Genomic DNA, 15,971 nt, shown 5'->3' on the forward strand with positions numbered 1-15,971 from the left:
TTTAATGCCTTTTATACATTGTTTTGAAATATGTGCATATTACAAACAAAAAAAATCTGGATGCCTGGCAAACATCTAAAAATAAACATATAATAATCCAAATGTATTCAGTGACAGTGAAGTGTTTTTCATTAATTATTCTACACAGTGCTGTAACTTATATGATTATTTTCTTTCTGTGTTTAGAAATGGAAGCTCACAAAAATATAATAAAGTCATCTGCACAGGGCTGATTGGTCATGTCATGTGACACACAGGTGTCTATACTTGCGTGTCTAAATGTAAAGAAGAATGGACTGTTTATTGAGATTTTATATTACCAAGAATAATAACTGGGGGCTCAAAATATACAGCACAAATAATATTTTCTGTGATATTTGCATCTGAAAGCCACACCTGCAGCAACCCTGTGTCCTTGGAATAATTACACTTGTACTGCTATGGAGGTCATAATTCATCCTCATTGTCCTGAACTTTCCTGCATGAAAGAAAAATCTAAACACACTCATGCTAATGTCCATAAAGCATTTGTTGTTCAGTGGGAAGCATGAATTAGGCCCCACTCAGTATATAGAAGTGATATCCAAATCCTTTTTATGTGTCCTTTTGAGGCGCACCTAACAAGTTTGCCCATTTCTGAGTAGCTCAGCAGAAACTGTGATAGTTTACCTTGATAAATTAGAGGAGGCAAGATTTAATGAACGGAACATGGGGGTCACCTTTGTTTCTTGGGGTGATACAATAAGAAAAAAACAAACAGATTTTTCTTACTGCCACATGCCTCTCCTTAATAATCAGATTTCTCATCCTCCTCGTAATAGAGGGTGCACAGAATCTCATTACCTCCTCTAGCTGAGGGGAGAGAGGCAACACTTCTTCTTTGACTTCCTCTGTAAACCGGGGAGGGGAGGGAGAGGACGGGGGTGATGGTGGGAGAGAAAGCATGGGACACACAGAGTTCTGCTTATTTGCACATACATCGACATCCCCTTACAGATATGTAAATGACTCAGGCAAAACCCAAATGCTAAAGTCTACACCATTAGTTTTCCACTTCATAATCTCCACATGGGGCCGTTAGAGGGATAATGTACCATACAATACATGGTTTACTTTTAATTAATAGGGAAAACGTATTTTGAAACGAATATTAAATCTAGATTAATGTGGAAAACCTCCCAGCTCTTTGTATGTGTAAGGCTCTGCTCCTTTCAAAGAAAGAGAAAACACAGCAAAAGCAGTCCACTTGAGGACGAAAAAAATCTAAATTCAAGAGGCATGAAATTGTTAAATGGAACAATGGGAGATCACAGTGTTATTTTTCTGCAAAATAAAAGGCATAGTAGGATCATCTTGTCACCAGAGAAGAGACAACGTCACGCAGGAATTCGGAAACTGTTCAAATTGACGATATCAGGCTTCACGCTGCTGTAAATATTGTTTTAAAGGGTAAAACATTAAATAGATTAATCTAGTTGATCAACTAATTGTCAACAATTTTAACAATCAAATAATTGTCATTTATCAAGGGACGAGACAAATAGTCAGCAGCTCTGTGAGGCTGTACTGACGCGCAGCGTTGCTTTGAGCTAAATGCTAATATTGGCATGCCAACATCAGGCTTCAATGTTAATGGTTTTCTATTTGCCAGGTTGTGCAAAGAGGTCTAAAATCTACTTGCCAAAGTCAGTTTTTATTTGCCCCCATATTTTTTTATTTTCTTATTCAAGATTATCAGATAAAAACATGATGTGCCTTTGAAAAATGACCCCATTCTCTCCGCCTTGCTCTCAAACACGCGGCAAATTGCAAATACATAGTTGGAATTTCATCCACATCCTCGGACTCCACCCAACTAATTCCTCTTTCCAGGATAACTGAAATGCTGACTTGCGCTTCAGCACATAAATGTTGTCTTTACCAGCTGTCAATTTCTCGTTAGTGCCCTATTGGCACTGCATATGTGCAACTCTAAAACAGAGAAGTGAGACTGCTTGCTCCTTAGCTACTTCCATCATTGGATCAGAAAAGAAAACCAACAAAACAATCCTTGCCCGGTTCTGCCCAATCAGGGGAGTTGCTTAATTTCCTAGCCCAACATGGCATTTTATTTGTCCTGGGAACTCGGACAATCCTTATCGTAAAGCCCTGAACAATGACAAAGTTATCATGCTGATGTCAATCAATTGTAATGTTCACCATGTTAATCGCCTTAGTTTAGCGTGTTAAAGCCTTTAAACACCTAGGCCGGACTTTACGTATGCGTTTTTTTCACCACCAGGCAGTCGCCACTCTCTGCCCGCATCTTACATTTGGTACCACAGCTACCTCATACTGTGCGGCTATTAAATTCGTCATCATTGCTGTGGTACATTTCTGGATAGGCTAACATTACCCTCATTTTGTTGCTTGCATATATTTCCACTTCTTTTTCCTATACTGGCCCCCTGTGTATTATCTACTGTTCCTCTCTCTTGTTGCAGATATGTGTGTCCCGCAGGTTACACCACGTTTTCTTTACTGCTTCTTGGTCAAACAACTCTCTAGAGGCTTTTGATGGATGGAAAAAAATGCTAAATCAAACCTGTTCTGAAAACTTAAATGATGATGAAAGTTTCGGAATCTGTGTGTAAACATGACTGATATTGCTAGGCATGGATAGTTTTTATACTCCTCTCTACTTTTAATTATTTTAATCATTTTAAACTGAATATTTTTGTGTTTTGGACTGTTGGTTACACTATAGAGGGTGACACAGAATTGGATATTAACTCCTGCCTCATCTCACGCCCACAAAAAATTCCTGTCCCGTCCTAATACCGGAAGAATTACTTATCCCATTCATGAAAAAAATAGCATTTATTCATATTAGCATTGCATACTAATGTATAAAAACTGACCTATTGTTATAATGATCCCTGTTCCACCTGCTCCCATTGACCTTTTTTCCTGTCTCGTCCCAGTAACATATAATGAATAGTGGAAGTAACTCCCATCCCGTGCGAATCTTTCAGGAATCCAGTGACCCACTTGATTCCCAAAAAATTGTCAGCCTCTATTGCACAAGTTGATGTTACCTTGAGCACTCACAACTTGTGACGATGTTTTTTCCACTCATTCATTCATTTTCCATAACCACGTATCCTGTTGTGGGTCCTACAGGGGCTGGAGCCTATCCCAGCTGCCACTGGACGAGAGGCAGGGTACACCTTGGACAGGTCACCAGACTATCACAGGGCTGACACATAGAGACAGACAACCATTCAGGCTCACATCTGCAACAATAACCAATTTAGAGTCACCAATTAACCTTCATATCCTTGGACTGTGGGAGGAAGTCGGAGTACGTGGAGAAAACCAACGCTAACATTTTTATATATTTACAAACTAAACAAATAATAAATTAATTAAAAAATAAACTATAGATTCAAAATACATAAAACAAATCAGAGGATACAGCCATAATTGGTTTAATTTCCTGCCTTAATTTCAAAACAATACAAGGGTTCATAAACAGTGAGAAAGACTAAATTCTAAATATTAATTTCCATAGTACATCCATGTCAGTGCAACATAAATACAGTACAGCATAAAGCAATAATCTAGGTAACTTTTCCCCCAAACTATTTAGGATATTTCAAACAGAAATGCCGGTACAGAACTTCTGTTCTAAACTCCTACTGACAAAGGCCCAGCAGTGATTTACACTGTAAGTTTGGTGCATCCGTCTTCCTCTGAGGTTTTAAAAAACATCTGTTTGATCTCCTTTGATCATCCTTCCATCTGACAGACCACAAAGTAAAAGCAAAAAGGACAGCTCCTCCACCACCCAATGTGGCACAGTGCAGTATAACCCTCTGCATGCTCTGCTCTCTCCAAATGCCAGACTTTATTGCCAGGTTGAGCCCTGGTTAGACCAATCTGCACTTCTTATATCCCCTGTCCCCACTCCCTTTGTCATAAATCCATCTCTCCAACATCACAAACTCCCTTGATCAATACACTGCTCCATTCCTCCTTTAACTCACAAGCATACATGCCAGCCAAGCCTTACAGCTGAAGGGCTGTTTGTTTATGTATCTGTCACTGATGGTGCTTCATGGACACTGTACAAGTGGCTCTCCTTCTCTGAGCACATGGGGTGTTCCCACTCCCCTAAGCAGGAGGTGACAAAGCATTTAGCAGCTCCTCTACAGTAAGTGACACATTTGGCTTCAGTTTGCATTAAGCACAACAATTAATGCATGTTAATTCTTAATTATGCTAATTTCATTTGAAACAGGCTGTGAGGTTCTAACAGGGTGGCTGGGTGAGAGAGAGGATGCTTTGGCTACATGGGGCTGTTGTTTTCTCTGGTAACGCTCCTAGCACATTCACATGTCCTCTGGTGTTAGGGACCCTTAATGAGGATGGAGGTTCAAACATGACATGCTCTCGGCTCATAAATATAATTGGGCTTTTTTTTTTTTTTTATCTGCCAAAAAAAAGAAAAAAAAAGCTGAAAACAATGTAATTTCATTTGCATGAATCTCTACCAAAATTTACAAGGGCACTTTAAAACACCATGACTGCATTTTTAACACAAAACTCTGGTGCATCCAGGACGCTCTGAAGGTCATACAACACCTATTTGTTTAGTTAGAATCACAAATACAAAATAATAATAACTGCTCGGTGTAGTTTTAAATATGGGAAAAAAACGGAAATAGGCCTACAAATCAGGAACTTTCAGTATTGTTATTGAAATATAATTACATTTTTCTAACGTGACATGAATTAATGGGACTTTTAATGTCTTGGTATGTGAAAGATTACAGAAAGGGACAAGAGCATTTTGGTGGGAAAATGACACTTTTAGGAAACTGCAATCTGCTTTTGACTTATGTTTTTCCATCTATCTGAAACATACCACATGAAAAACAGGACACCAGAGTTTCATGTTTAAGGGCCCTGACACTTTGTTGGATAATTTTGGCAGTCTACTAGTGTCTGTCCCCCCCCAGCTTTTGCGGTACATCAGATGACAGATTGCACTAGTCGGCCCTTTTCGGCATTTTTCCAGCTGATTCAGCACATTGACAATGACTGCAGAGCCCAGCAGTGAATGAAATCACTCCGATTGGTTGTTCAGTTCAGTTCACGAGAAGAGAAACAGAAGTGAGGAAAGCAAACAAATGATTAAAACAAGAGGGCAGGGGATTGAAAAAACTTGTTGTATTAGGTAAGATGATTTTTTTAGCCATTGAACTATTTAGCAGAAATGGTTTGTAACTGTTGTGCTGTTGTTAGCTAGCGCACAGTACATATCATCTGTTCTTTTAACATCTGTTAGTTTTGCTAATATGCTAAATGGCTAACTAGCGTCTTAAATCTGTCCTGTTGGTCTTGCTGTGTCCCTTTTTGAATGAATACAGACCATTTCCACCTGCTGCTAAGGAGAGTTATTTCCTCTCACATAAGCACAGAGCGTACATACTGGTTGGCTTTTGGCTGTAGTCTTTGTGGTGTGTTCAAGTGCAACATGAGATGATGCAACAGTCGGCCTTTGTCGCTACTACGTCTTTGATGTCGGTGTGCTGTATGCCTTGATAAAGAGCAGTTAAAATTCTATCTCTCTCCACTGGTTAATACACTTTAGATCAACAATAAATTGAATCTCGGACATTCTGATTGGACCATTTTGGCTTTGAATCTTTTAGTGTTTGGGTTCAGCCATGTGCCTGGTCATAGCTTCACACTCATCATAATTCCCCAGAGGAACACAACCAAGCCATCTGTCTGGTGGGTAATGTACTGTACATGTATGCTGTAATTAGATACAGTTAAATAAAACCAAATTATATGGACAACCTAGTGTATCTAATTTCTTATCCTTTTGTTGTAAGCAATTTTAAAGCAAATTTTATCAGATCTTTGAGTCAGAAAAAAATGTGTCTGTGTTTCTTAAAAGTGTGCCATCTTATTAGCGTAATTCCCCAACCAGAAACCTGCAAAATGTGCACTTTTGATTTTACAGTTCCATAAAATGTCTCTAATTCTCTTTATTCTCTTGTGTTTAGGGTACTCAAGGAAAATGAACAAGACATGGTTCGCACTGTTAAAGACTGTGGCAGTCGGAATATTTCACCTGACACGAGCTGTGCAAGTCGCATGGCACAACCAACCACAACTGGGCCATTAAATATATGTAAATGAAGAGAAACACAAGAGAGCCGGGTATAATAGCACGCACAAGGGAGAAATGGATCCTGGGTAGTGATTAATTTATTTGATGATGCCTCTAGTGAGGAATTTTAGGTCACAAATGAAGTGACAGGATGACAAATTACCATTTTAAGGAATTTACTGGGAATCATTAATGAACAATTGTCAAGTAGTTTACAGCAGGCAGAGAAGATGGAATAAATGTAGATCTCTTTCCTTATCAAGGATTTTATTTGATTTTTTTCAGTCTTTGTCTCATTATATAAAATGCAGCAAGGAATTTAAACTGAACATTAAATTTATTAACTATAGAAAAAGGCACAATTAAATAGCTGTTTGGTGGGAGGTTGAAATTAAGCTTAAAGTAGGGCTGCTGCTAACAATTATTTTCACTGTAGATTAGCCTGTACATTATTTTCTCAATAACTGATTATTTGTTTGTTCTATAAAATGGTGACAAATGTCCATCAGTGTTTCCCAAAACCCAAAATGGGTTATACAACTAAATTTAGTTTTTGAGGAAAAGGTAACGCCAAGCAAACAATGCTTTCTATTTACATCATCAGGAAATGTTTCTTATTAATGGAAATACTCAAAAATGTTCATACTGAACGTCAGAGGTGGGAGTTAGTCACACACGTGCTAGTCACAAGCAAGTTTCAAGTCTTAACCTTCAAGTCTCAAGCAGGTCATAAGTAATTGTAGTGATAATCAAGCAGGTCAGGTCGAGTCCCTTATAAGTCAAGCAGGCCACAAGTAAAGTCATATGAAATTCTGATGATCTGGTCAAATGTTTGGTAAATACTTAATGAATATTCAAGAAAAAGTCAAGTCTTTGAGAGTCATCTGCCTCGAGTCTACATCTAATCTCAAGTCATGGATACTAAATATATGTCAAGTTGAGTCTTTTACAGTGTTAGTCAAGCAGTTCTCAAGTCCTCGAATTTGCGACTCGAGTCAAGTCAGGTGACTCAAGTTCCCCACTTATGCTGAACGTATCAGCAACACCCTGGACAAGCCACCAGACTATCCCAGGGTTGACACATAGAGTCAGACATTCACACTCACATTCACACCTACGACCAATTCATAAAGATGTGCATGTCTTTGGATTGTGGGAGGAAGCCGATGAACCCGTAGAAAACCCACACTGGCACAGTGATCGCTGCGAGGCAACAAGGCGAACCACTGCACCACCGTGCCGTCCTCTTCACTTGTCGTGACTACAGCATTACCTTTTTATTAACATTTACATGAAATCACGATCTTTCCCTGACCTTAACCAAAGTGCTTTTCTTGCCTAAATCTAACCATAGTCAGGAGTGTGAACCTGAACCCAGGTTCTGATGTCACAGTCCTGCACTTTGTATGTCCACCCTGACTACCTCCCTGCAAATGCAATGCAGTACATTACTGTAGTGTTCCTGAACACAATTCAGGTAGTGATTACGATGTCACCACAACATAATTATGAATGCAATTTAGTAATATACAAATGTAATTTCTAGGAGACAGGGCTGCCACAACCCTGTGATGTTAAGTGTACTGTCATAGCAGAGTAAAGAAACCAGAAAATATTCACATTTAAGAGGCTGGAATCAGAGAATTTGACTTTTTTCCTTAAAAAAATACTCAAGTTGATTAAACAATTATCAAATTAGTTGGTGATTAATTCAATAGTTGACAACTAACCGATTAATTGTTGCAGTTGTAGTTTAAAGTAGACAAGGAGCAGTCGTCAGCTTGTTAATCTGGATAAACCCTGCTGTAACTGCACATTAAAGCTTCTTATCCACAGTGACACTCAGAACCATGCTCTTATCAACATGAAACTTTGTGGTCTGACTTTTAGTCTTCCCGATGCAACAATGCACGAAACATCTATTATTACAGCACTGTCAACGCTTCAAGGAATTTCTATCAAGCTGCATAGTGTATAATAATCAAAACATAGTGTTTAGAACTAGTTAAAAATAATTCAGATTCCACTGTTAACACCTATAACGATGCTTTGTCATTTCAAGCACATGTCTAATTAAGAAAAGGATTATGAAGAGGGTCTTTCCTTACAGGAAGAAATATATAGATTGCTTCTGGCATCTCTTAAACAGTTTGGCTTTGTCACTGACAGAATAAATCAATTCATTAATTAAAATAACGCTCATGTGTAAAAGATGGTATCATAGTTTATTTAAGTGTTAAAGGAGACAGATGCTCTTTCAAGAGTCCCTGTCAAGCTTGTCTGTCCCGTTCACTTTGCTGCCTTTAAATGGCTTTTAAAAGCCAGTGGTAAAAGAGAGCTGAGATGACAGGAGGGATCTTCACTGCGTGTATTAATTCGACAGATTCCTTGATTCCCCTCCTGGGCCCCTCTGGAGGACCCAAAGCTTCAGCGACTCGATGGTGCATTACAGTAGGTGTGACAAATATCTTTGGTTTGGAAGTGCTAGTGGTGTGTTGGTTCACAGATGACATGTCACTGGGATGTCTAAAAACACTCATAATTGCACTTTCCAAAGAGGAAGCAGTGTCCCAATTTGGTCCCTGCTGCAATGATGTGTCCCTGAGAGGAGGCTACTCTGTGTCTCGTATCGTTATATTTGTTTTATGTGGGGCATCATGGAAGAGGAGCAGATTTCACTGTGATTAAAGAAATTCAAATAGAGTGTTGCGTTTAAAAGAGCAGCTATGTAGTGATACAAAAAGCTGCTGAAAATGTTAAATGTGTGCAAATGCCAATAAGTACAATTTGGTTACTGCACAACTACATTTACAAAACAATGTGGACTATTTCTCAGCTCACTCCTGAATAATTAAACTCAATGTGAAATGTATATTAATTTTCAATATGAAATCAGCATATTTCTTTTTTGGTGTTTGATTTGTAGCTACTTATTGGGTCAAAATTGTAATAACCAAAACAGCACTTCATACATTACTCTATGACTCCATACATTACAAAGAGACATATAACACTATCTGGAGATCTGTCTATGGGACAGACGTGACACTGAGTGTGTGGGAGTTGCCAGTGACTCAGCAGGTGTTGAAATAACATTAACAAAAAGTAACGTCTAGTTAGGAAGAACCTGTGCTAACTACCTCTCACTTAATGAAATTCAACCTTAACTGGGCAGTGAGTCCTCACGGATGTTGAAAGGGACAGATGTCGGCACATATAAAGCGCTATGTGGGCTTGTTGAAAAAAGAAAACTTTTTCCATCAACAATGGTTACATAAACAGGGCTATGACATCAGTGGTGCACCATGGAAATTGACAACACATCTCCTAGCCACTGAAATGTAAGTCAACTGCTGCCGTGCTACACGCCCTCCTATGTCCAAGTAATTCTCTTTTGAAAATTATTCTCTTTTGAAAAATGGAAAATTGTGTACAATAGGTGCAGTTAAGCTTGGGCGATATGACGAGATCTTTGTTCAGCATGATAATGACTGGTCATGGCAATCACATGTCCGCAATAACAGAAAGATATTCAATTATGCAACGGATGTTGTGAATTTTGCACTGAATTCATTATCCTACTCTTTTTCTCTTGCTTGCTCTATCCTTCACCGTGTTGTTGTAACTTAGCGAATCAAAAAAAAGTAACAACATGCTAGCATATGTCTTACACTGTACGTAATTAACGATGTAGTCCTGCCTCCAGCAGGAAAGATGTCCACTCTCATTAGTAAAACGAATGCCAATGTTCCTATTTGTCAATTCTTTGGTTTTAAACCAAACAGAGAATGAATTGATCTGTTACCTGGGTGATGAAAAGCTGGGACTAAAGATGGAAACAACAGTCTTAAAACTCCCCATCGAACAGAATATGGAAGTCTGCCACCGACTCCTTACAGAAAGAGCAGCCAAACCAAAACTCCCACAATGGTGAGCAATCAACCTTCCATCATTAGAGCTTTCACAAGGGCAACAAAATATAAAGGTAACACTCAACAAGGGCAGTTAAATATATTATTGAATGAAAATAACCTCACCATTTGATTGATCTGATTTATTGACCTCAGCATGCCCAAGTGTAAAATAACACTTCTGTGTGTCTTTACAATGCAGCCACTTGTAGGTATTGCAACACATGGGTCTCCAGTCCATAGATATTTCTGTCAATCTCTCTTTTTAGCTTCTTTTTAGGTGGTAATTCCATATAGAGTTGTCATTCCTATTATATCATCAGTAGGGAAATTCCAATCACCAAACCCTAACGACTAGGCTTGGGTGGGTTTTATTTCATACCAAGATATTTAGAAATCCCAACAGTATGTTTTTCAATATCGTCAGAAATACAGGTGCTCTTCTTTCTAATAAACTTACCATATGTAGTGAACAGTATGTGCAACTAGAGGTCAGTCTCTGTTGGTGGAACAGGCAGCTGGTGGTGGTGGTGGGGATAACGTTACAGGACTGTAAACAGCCTGCGGGAAACAGTAGAGAGAAAGAGATTGTAAGGTAAAGCAGCATATTTTTACATCTAACTTGGTGAATTAAGGGTTATTTCGACCAAACCAGAGCTGGTGATTGTTGGAACAGTTGACTTACTGACTAGATGACTAAAGACAGTTTTATTTTGTTTAAATTAACCATGTTTACTGATGAGTTAATGAGGCAATTAAGGTGAGAAACTTGAACTCAAAAGATGTACGGTTGTATTTATCTGTGTAATGAGGAAAATAGTTGTAACAATATTATGCCTTGACATTTTATGAGTTTCTATTGTGTATATATTATACTGAAAAAGCTGAAAGAGCTTGTGCAAAGTAGCGACCTAGTGGCTTGGGGTTTGGGGGGTGGAGGTTGTGTCGTACACTCATATTGACATGTACCATATACCCCAGTGACAGTTCAGGATGGTTTGAAGATATGAAAAATTAGATACTGCCCAAGCCTACTGGGTGCAATATCATGGGTTTAGATTTTCTAACACAAAAGTGAGGAATTCCTGTTCAACTTAAATGTCTGGTATATGAATGCCTATGCAAGCCTTGTTGCCCATAAATTGCAGTAAGACTCTTTTGGTGTGAAAGCAGGAATTGCACCTTTGCTTGCATTTGAATTCACTGAACACTGCAAACCAAGCAGGTATATAAACTACCTATATGATACAACCATCATAAGACAATATCAGTAACTACAACTGCCAGACAACCTTCTTCTATAGAACATGTCCTGAATGCACTACTCAGGATTTATGTCACAGTACAAAGAAGCAGTGCACCCATACTCCTTTCTCTGTCCCAGAATGCATTAAATCAAATATCACAGAGGAGCGACTTGGTGTTTCTACGATAGATCTGGGTTATTTTGCTCACAAGTTTCCTCTAGATTAATTACATGAATGATTACTTTGCTCAGAAAAGCAACACTCCTACTGAACATAAGTCTGGCAGTAACACAACAGCCTATCACAACTCACTGGTGCAGACACAGCCTATTTTTGCTCACTACGCAAGTATTGCATTAGAGGGAAACGTGGAAATTGGATGCTGAAATTGAAAAGTCTTCTTTGAAGAGCTCCGCAGAAGAATGAACCATTTCTCTTGTTCTCTTTCAACATCCCCCAAAAATATGAACTAATTTATTGATTATCTAATGGGGTGGTTAATCATTTGTCAAGAAGTTTGTTGAAACACAGAGGAAAACAATGTGCGTTTCTCTTAAACGTTTAATTTGAATAATTCAGTTTTGAGAGCAAGCCTGACTGCTTTGAGCTGAGAGGTCATCAATTTACAGTTGTACTTGACTGCAGTTGTTCAGCTGACATGGGCATTACAAAAACAAATCTGCTGTAACTCTTTTAACGTCAGGCACATAATATAATGCTTCTGGTGGAAATCTAGAGCTTAAAGACGTAGACTGCAGACAGAGAAACATGGGAAACAGACAGCTAAAGAGTCAGACATATGCAAGAGAGGGAATCCATAACTCTACTGCAAAGCCTTGTTTTTTTAATCTTATTTTTTCCAAGTGAGACATGGATACTCTACCTCTGCATAACCTCTGACCAAACCTCTTTGGTGTCACAACTGAATGCATGAGTGACCAGCGTAATGTTCACACTCTGCATTGGATACACATTGCATGTACCATGAAAGTGACTATGAGCTTCTTTCCAGATTGTGCCCAATTTCATGGTGCTATACACACACAGCATCAGTTGATCAGTTGTGGATAGTAACGGCAACAATAAAATGGAGCCTTTTGCATTTTAAGTTATGCAGTGAGTTCTGTAAGTAGGACTTATCGCACCGATATATGTAAATAAAGATGGCAACAAAGCATCATTTATCACTTCTGTGTTTTAAAGCTGAGATTGTCTGTGTATATATGTATCTAACGGGAACCTACTGAGATCATCTCTCTGTGTGATGCAGAAAAAAAGCGGATATTCCCTCTCCTCCCTCCTCTCCTGCTCTTGGCCTTTGTGGCGAGAATAATAAGCTGAATGCAAGTGATGTGTATGGTTGTGGTTTGATTAACCTCTGCTCCAAGCTGTTGCTCCACACAATATCATTGCCTATTGACCCGCAGGTGCTCAGAGGTAGGGCCGGTGTAAAGGTCTGGAGATGTGGGACTAGCAGTGGTAACAGGCCCCGGCCTAATTGTCTGTTCTTTGTAAGCTGAAGTTATTGGCAGCTGCCACTGTCTCAACCATTCTAGCCCCAGCCAAACGAACCAGGGCCTGCTAATTGCAATGGCCTTTTCATCATCTCAAATCAAACGCTTTCATACAAGCCAGGAGAGGCAGCATCCTCTCAGACCATTAGTGAAGGACTGTAAGTATAGCGCTGAGCTCAGGGCTGGACAGGCGCATCACTTACACCACTCCCAGGATGTTACGCACTCTCCCTCACTAGCTATGGGAGTATTTAGCACACAGCCCCACTGACCTCCTCTCTCTCTCCTTACCTGAATGCCATAACCCGATTTTACCAGTCATTTAAAGGGGTGGTTGGCAGGAGGGCGGATAGCAGCTCAGATGGCGGGTATAAGTGGGGGTGTGATAGCGGTGTTCAGCGGTGCTGGATTTTAAGGGAGGGCAACTGGTCCTCCTGACAAGAGATCAATACTGTCCTCAGAGTGGCTGGAGTCAAGCTGCTGGGTCTGACAGGGGGCCGTGTGGCGTAATTGGATCAGGGGGCGCAGCAAGTCGCCTGCCCACCCCCCTTCAGTACTGTCACAGCTGTCACATGTCATCCCCCTGCACTGCTGTCACCCCAGGAGGCTAGTGGTTCTCTCCCTCTCCCCTTCCCCTCGCACCCATGCAAATGTCCACTTAGCAGATGAATGCCGCCGATATTAGGCACATTCTTCATGCTTTTATGCAAAAGTAAAATCTATGTCATTTGAGAATTTCATGGAAATAAAGTTGCCATTTATTCAGAGCCGAAAGAGTGAACCCGCCTGTAAAAAGTGAAAATGGTTTGGTTCAGCTTATTAAAAATGGAAAGAAAATAAGGCTTTGGAAAAACAAACAATGAGGGAGTTGAGGATTAGAGGAAATAAAAAAGAAAAGCGAAAGGAAAAAAAACTTTATAGACAACATACAGTAATGAAAAATCTCTCACCTCTATATTACCTCATATAACTCACCACTAACACTTAATCCAAAACTATTGATTGACTGATGTGTAAGCCTGCAGAATGTCTGTAAATTGAACCGTGCATTGTGAGGTGTCGGGTGTTTTCCAATAAATACTGTAGCGCCATTGTCAGATATGACTTAGGTCAATAGATCCTCAAGTAGAAATAGACAAAAAAATGTCCAGTATCTTAATTATCTTTATTTAAAAAATGAACTGCATGATCACTTAATCTGTCATTTTTCAGCACAGCACAAGGGAGATGATGATCGATTTCAATAGGAAAGACTGCACTGTAAAAAGACAATAATGGAGATAATGATTGTCTGCCGTTAATCTAGCCAGTGAGGATTCCAGCTTTAAAAGCAGTGCTCTATTAAATTCCTGGAGGATACTGAGAATGTTTTGTCCACCGTGACTAAAACGCTTTCCAAATCTAACTGTTTGAAAGCCTCAGTAATTGTTACCATTTCATCAAAAGCAGCCTGAGCGTATTTGGAATAATCACGTGTCATGTGACAGACGCGGATATTTCCGACCGCAGACATCACAGAGCTGGATGGATTAAAGACTGGTTAAACATTAAACAGGAATCCATATGTAAATTTACAGCGCTAATTAGGAGATGCTGCCTGTGATGTTATCCTCCAAGAGACTCTCTGCCCTCAATTTTCACACACTTAATCAAATTAAAAGCTTAGGAACAGCATGATTATCGGATTATCACTGATACATGTACAATTCCTTTTAGTTTGGGCAAATAATGGGAGGATTCTCGTACAATCTATCCAATGGCTTAACTCGCTGTTGTTTGTTTTAGATGTCTGTGGTTTGGGAGGAAAAAGAAAAATCACTTCTGTTGTGTCATACTGAATTTATCTCATCTAACAGTTCCTGGAAACAAATCTTATTTTCTCTTACAAAACACATATTTACACAACAGCATGATTTTGACAATAGATGTGTATTAAAGTCCCCCTTTTTTATATTTCTGTCTCTTGTCATGAGGGAATTGGATGCAGACATCAGTTAAGGCACAGTTCAGATGGCACTGCTTTGATCTCGAGGCCTTAGGACTTATGGACCTCAGGGATAGAGAGGTTTTTCACACAGGCAGAACACATTTCACACATGTACATGCACACACTGGGAGGGTTAATACACTAAAAGAACATGCACAAGTGAACCCACATAAACACACGGGTGAAGCTGAATCACTGTTTCACTGATCTATGACAGCAAAACCTCCTTCTGGGACTGCATGTTCACCTTGGCAGTCTCAACGGTTCAGCGGCCCCAAGGATGTGGTTAACAAATAGGGAGAGAGCTCGCCAACTTCAGGGCGGTCGCAGGCTTGTGCTAAGTGATCTGTATTCCCTGTGAATCTGCTGTTCCTTAACCCTGTGAAATTAAGAACACTTCCTGAAACTCACCCCCAGACCTCTCACATAATACAAAATTCAAAAAGCACCATGCATCAGTGTCCTTGTGTAATGTAAGAGGGAAAAAACGGTCAAAGCAGTGCCAGGAATTTTCTCCCCTAAACACTACTGGAAAATTCTTACAATTATCTACATTATATATACAGTAACTCCCTCTCACTGTGCCACAATATGCCAAATAAGACGGTCGTTTAATTTAGGGTTTTTTTCCCCTTCTGTCTCTCAATTTTGGAGGCTTTTCTCCACAGTAGGAATTCCACAAGGCTATACCCAAGTTTTGTCAAAGTGTTTTGTAGATATAATTTACCAGATACCACCTGCTGTAAGACAGTTAACAGTAAAAAGAACACGGCTCTCCGAGTATCGAGGAAAGTAAAGATTGGCAGGTGAAAGTGAGGCTTACAGGCTGACCTACACACAAGACCTCTTCATCCGTGACTCATAATCACTACTCTGGGGGAGTCACATGGTCTGCTAAAAGGCAGCCAAAGCCATTATGGGGGTGCTTAAAACTCCACTTAAAGATCACTTTATAGCCTATTACTTTAACTGTGGTTAGGTATTTACATGACACCTCCAGCAGCTTTTTGGTTTGGTAATACATTTGCTTGTGGGTAAAGCATCTTATGTGACTGTCTGCTGTGACAAAAGTAGTCAACATCCAGGTAACCACTATATAAAGGTGCAGTGTATTTCTGCTCGGCTGCTGAAGATCCTGATGTCATA

This window comes from Epinephelus moara, chromosome 7 (genome assembly GCF_006386435.1).
Source record: "Epinephelus moara isolate mb chromosome 7, YSFRI_EMoa_1.0, whole genome shotgun sequence".
Lineage (NCBI taxonomy): Eukaryota > Metazoa > Chordata > Actinopteri > Perciformes > Serranidae > Epinephelus > Epinephelus moara.